Raw genomic sequence first — 6,037 nt, forward strand, 5'->3', positions numbered from 1 at the left:
TCTCCCTACACTGTCCATTGAGTTGTCCTCAAAACCAATATACATCCTGCTATATCTCCCACATGGAAAGTGCCAGGTGGGAGAAGTGGGGATTATGTTTAGACTTTCTCGGAACTGCTTCAAATCAACTAGATATCTTTGTGCTGTAAATCTCCCAACAGCCAAACGCAAAAGCAGCAAACATCTCGCTGTATGTCCCACATCCAAAGTGCCAAGAGAGAGCTTGCTCTCCCTGTCTTTGAGTACTGTTTTCACTGTCCCGGTTACCTCTTTGCTAACATTCTCTTCAGAGCTGCAGTGAAACCAGGAACCACGTGGAGAAGGCAGCCACACTGAAAGTGCCTGGAGGGAACATTGGGGCTTCTTCTCAGTGTCTCTGACATAGGGTTTCACTGTCCCGGGAAAGTCTCTGCTAACACCGTGCAGAGCGCTGTGCCCAATATACAGAAACGTCTTGCGGTATCTCCTACAGGGAAAGTGCCAGGAGGGAATTGCGGAGCTTGTTTTCAGTGTCTCTGAGAATTGCTCTGATTATCTGTGTGACCTCTTTGCTAAGACTCTCCAGAGAGCCGTCCTCAAAACAAACACACATCTTGACATATCTCCCACATTGATCGCAGTGTCTCCAGAAACGGCATTCAAGGAGCCAGGACCTTTTCTTCCTACACTGTCCATTGAGTTGTCCTCAAAACCAATATACATCCTGCTATATCTCCCACATGGAAAGTGCCAGGAGGGAGAAGTGGGGATTATGTTTAGACTTTCTCGGAACTGCTTCAAATCAACTAGATATCTTTGTGCTGTAAATCTCCCAACAGCCAAACGCAAAAGCAGCAAACATCTCGCTGTATGTCCCACATCCAAAGTGCCAAGAGAGAGCTTGCTCTCCCTGTCTTTGAGTACTGTTTTCACTGTCCCGGTTACCTCTTTGCTAACATTCTCTTCAGAGCCGCAGTGAAACCAGGAACCACGTGGAGAAGGCAGCCACACTGAAAGTGCCTGGAGGGAACATTGGGGCTTCTTCTCAGTGTCTCTGACATAGGGTTTCACTGTCCCGGGAAAGTCTCTGCTAACACCGTGCAGAGCGCTGTGCCCAATATACAGAAACGTCTTGCGGTATCTCCTACAGGGAAAGTGCCAGGAGGGAATTGCGGAGCTTGTTCTCAGTGTCTCTGAGAATTGCTCTGATTATCCCTGTGACCTCTTTGCTAAGACTCTCCAGAGAGCCGTCCTCAAAACCAACACACATCTTGACATATCTCCCACATTGATCGAAGTGTCTCCAGAAACGGCATTCAAGGAGCCAGGACCTTTTCTCCCTACACTGTCCATTGAGTTGTCCTCAAAACCAATATACATCCTGCTATATCTCCCACATGGAAAGTGCCAGGAGGGAGAAGTGGGGATTATGTTTAGACTTTCTCGGAACTGCTTCAAATCAACTAGATATCTTTGTGCTGTAAATCTCCCAACAGCCAAACGCAAAAGCAGCAAACATCTCGCTGTATGTCCCACATCCAAAGTGCCAAGAGAGAGCTTGCTCTCCCTGTCTTTGAGTACTGTTTTCACTGTCCCGGTTACCTCTTTGCTAACATTCTCTTCAGAGCCGCAGTGAAACCAGGAACCACGTGGAGAAAGCACCCACACTGAAAGTGCCTGGAGGGAACATTGGGGCTTCTTCTCAGTGTCTCTGACATAGGGTTTCACTGTCCCGGGAAAGTCTCTGCTAACACCGTGCAGAGCGCTGTGCCCAATATACAGAAACGTCTTGCGGTATCTCCTACAGGGAAAGTGCCAGGAGGGAACTGCGGAGCTTGTTCTCAGTGTCTCTGAGAATTGCTCTGATTATCTGTGTGACCTCTTTGCTAAGACTCTCCAGAGAGCCGTCCTCAAAACAAACACACATCTTGACATATCTCCCACATTGATCGCAGTGTCTCCAGAAACGGCATTCAAGGAGCCAGGAGGTTTTCTCCCTACACTGTCCATTGAGTTGTCCTCAAAACCAATATACATCCTGCTATATCTCCCACATGGAAAGTGCCAGGAGGGAGAAGTGGGGATTATGTTTAGACTTTCTCGGAACTGCTTCAAATCAACTAGATATCTTTGTGCTGTAAATCTCCCAACAGCCAAACGCAAAAGCAGCAAACATCTCGCTGTATGTCCCACATCCAAAGTGCCAAGAGAGAGCTTGCTCTCCCTGTCTTTGAGTACTGTTTTCACTGTCCCGGTTACCTCTTTGCTAACATTCTCTTCAGAGCCGCAGTGAAACCAGGAACCACGTGGAGAAGGCACCCACACTGAAAGTGCCTGGAGGGAACATTGGGGCTTCTTCTCAGTGTCTCTGACATAGGGTTTCACTGTCCCGGGAAAGTCTCTGCTAACACCGTGCAGAGCGCTGTGCCCAATATACAGAAACGTCTTGCGGTATCTCCTACAGGGAAAGTGCCAGGAGGGAATTGCGGAGCTTGTTCTCAGTGTCTCTGAGAATTGCTCTGATTATCTGTGTGACCTCTTTGCTAAGACTCTCCAGAGAGCCGTCCTCAAAACAAACACACATCTTGACATATCTCCCACATTGATCGCAGTGTCTCCAGAAACGGCATTCAAGGAGCCAGGAGGTTTTCTCCCTACACTGTCCATTGAGTTGTCCTCAAAACCAATATACATCCTGCTATATCTCCCACATGGAAAGTGCCAGGTGGGAGAAGTGGGGATTATGTTTAGACTTTCTCGGAACTGCTTCAAATCAACTAGATATCTTTGTGCTGTAAATCTCCCAACAGCCAAACGCAAAAGCAGCAAACATCTCGCTGTATGTCCCACATCCAAAGTGCCAAGAGAGAGCTTGCTCTCCCTGTCTTTGAGTACTGTTTTCACTGTCCCGGTTACCTCTTTGCTAACATTCTCTTCAGAGCTGCAGTGAAACCAGGAACCACGTGGAGAAGGCAGCCACACTGAAAGTGCCTGGAGGGAACATTGGGGCTTCTTCTCAGTGTCTCTGACATAGGGTTTCACTGTCCCGGGAAAGTCTCTGCTAACACCGTGCAGAGCGCTGTGCCCAATATACAGAAACGTCTTGCGGTATCTCCTACAGGGAAAGTGCCAGGAGGGAATTGCGGAGCTTGTTTTCAGTGTCTCTGAGAATTGCTCTGATTATCCCTGTGACCTCTTTGCTAAGACTCTCCAGAGAGCCGTCCTCAAAACAAACACACATCTTGACATATCTCCCACATTGATCGCAGTGTCTCCAGAAACGGCATTCAAGGAGCCAGGAGGTTTTCTCCCTACACTGTCCATTGAGTTGTCCTCAAAACCAATATACATCCTGCTATATCTCCCACATGGAAAGTGCCAGGAGGGAGAAGTGGGGATTATGTTTAGACTTTCTCGGAACTGCTTCAAATCAACTAGATATCTTTGTGCTGTAAATCTCCCAACAGCCAAACGCAAAAGCAGCAAACATCTCGCTGTATGTCCCACATCCAAAGTGCCAAGAGAGAGCTTGCTCTCCCTGTCTTTGAGTACTGTTTTCACTGTCCCGGTTACCTCTTTGCTAACATTCTCTTCAGAGCCGCAGTGAAACCAGGAACCACGTGGAGAAAGCACCCACACTGAAAGTGCCTGGAGGGAACATTGGGGCTTCTTCTCAGTGTCTCTGACATAGGGTTTCACTGTCCCGGGAAAGTCTCTGCTAACACCGTGCAGAGCGCTGTGCCCAATATACAGAAACGTCTTGCGGTATCTCCTACAGGGAAAGTGCCAGGAGGGAATTGCGGAGCTTGTTCTCAGTGTCTCTGAGAATTGCTCTGATTATCTGTGTGACCTCTTTGCTAAGACTCTCCAGAGAGCCGTCCTCAAAACAAACACACATCTTGACATATCTCCCACATTGATCGCAGTGTCTCCAGAAACGGCATTCAAGGAGCCAGGACCTTTTCTCCCTACACTGTCCATTGAGTTGTCCTCAAAACCAATATACATCCTGCTATATCTCCCACATGGAAAGTGCCAGGAGGGAGAAGTGGGGATTATGTTTAGACTTTCTCGGAACTGCTTCAAATCAACTAGATATCTTTGTGCTGTAAATCTCCCAACAGCCAAACGCAAAAGCAGCAAACATCTCGCTGTATGTCCCACATCCAAAGTGCCAAGAGAGAGCTTGCTCTCCCTGTCTTTGAGTACTGTTTTCACTGTCCCGGTTACCTCTTTGCTAACATTCTCTTCAGAGCCGCAGTGAAACCAGGAACCACGTGGAGAAAGCACCCACACTGAAAGTGCCTGGAGGGAACATTGGGGCTTCTTCTCAGTGTCTCTGACATAGGGTTTCACTGTCCCGCGAAAGTCTCTGCTAACACCGTGCAGAGCGCTGTGCCCAATATACAGAAACGTCTTGCGGTATCTCCTACAGGGAAAGTGCCAGGAGGGAATTGTGGAGCTTGTTCTCAGTGTCTCTGAGAATTGCTCTGATTATCTGTGTGACCTCTTTGCTAAGACTCTCCAGAGAGCCGTCCTCAAAACAAACACACATCTTGACATATCTCCCACATTGATCGCAGTGTCTCCAGAAACGGCATTCAAGGAGCCAGGACCTTTTCTCCCTACACTGTCCATTGAGTTGTCCTCAAAACCAATATACATCCTGCTATATCTCCCACATGGAAAGTGCCAGGAGGGAGAAGTGGGGATTATGTTTAGACTTTCTCGGAACTGCTTCAAATCAACTCGATATCTTTGTGCTGTAAATCTCCCAACAGCCAAACGCAAAAGCAGCAAACATCTCGCTGTATGTCCCACATCCAAAGTGCCAAGAGAGAGCTTGCTCTCCCTGTCTTTGAGTACTGTTTTCACTGTCCCGGTTACCTCTTTGCTAACATTCTCTTCAGAGCCGCAGTGAAACCAGGAACCACGTGGAGAAAGCACCCACACTGAAAGTGCCTGGAGGGAACATTGGGGCTTCTTCTCAGTGTCTCTGACATAGGGTTTCACTGTCCCGGGAAAGTCTCTGCTAACACCGTGCAGAGCGCTGTGCCCAATATACAGAAACGTCTTGCGGTATCTCCTACAGGGAAAGTGCCAGGAGGGAATTGCGGAGCTTGTTCTCAGTGTCTCTGAGAATTGCTCTGATTATCCCTGTGACCTCTTTGCTAAGACTCTCCAGAGAGCCGTCCTCAAAACAAACACACATCTTGACATATCTCCCACATTGATCGCAGTGTCTCCAGAAACGGCATTCAAGGAGCCAGGACCTTTTCTCCCTACACTGTCCATTGAGTTGTCCTCAAAACCAATATACATCCTGCTATATCTCCCACATGGAAAGTGCCAGGAGGGAGAAGTGGGGATTATGTTTAGACTTTCTCGGAACTGCTTCAAATCAACTAGATATCTTTGTGCTGTAAATCTCCCAACAGCCAAACGCAAAAGCAGCAAACATCTCGCTGTATGTCCCACATCCAAAGTGCCAAGAGAGAGCTTGCTCTCCCTGTCTTTGAGTACTGTTTTCACTGTCCCGGTTACCTCTTTGCTAGCATTCTCTTCAGAGCCGCAGTGAAACCAGGAACCACGTGGAGAAGGCAGCCACACTGAAAGTGCCTGGAGGGAACATTGGGGCTTCTTCTCAGTGTCTCTGACATAGGGTTTCACTGTCCCGGGAAAGTCTCTGCTAACACCGTGCAGAGCGCTGTGCCCAATATACAGAAACGTCTTGCGGTATCTCCTACAGGGAAAGTGCCAGGAGGGAATTGCGGAGCTTGTTCTCAGTGTCTCTGAGAATTGCTCTGATTATCCCTGTGACCTCTTTGCTAAGACTCTCCAGAGAGCCGTCCTCAAAACAAACACACATCTTGACATATCTCCCACATTGATCGCAGTGTCTCCAGAAACGGCATTCAAGGAGCCAGGACCTTTTCTCCCTACACTGTCCATTGAGTTGTCCTCAAAACCAATATACATCCTGCTATATCTCCCACATGGAAAGTGCCAGGAGGGAGAAGTGGGGATTATGTTTAGACTTTCTCGGAACTGCTTCAAA

Source organism: Larus michahellis, unplaced genomic scaffold (assembly GCF_964199755.1).
Source record: "Larus michahellis unplaced genomic scaffold, bLarMic1.1 SCAFFOLD_49, whole genome shotgun sequence".
NCBI lineage: Eukaryota > Metazoa > Chordata > Aves > Charadriiformes > Laridae > Larus > Larus michahellis.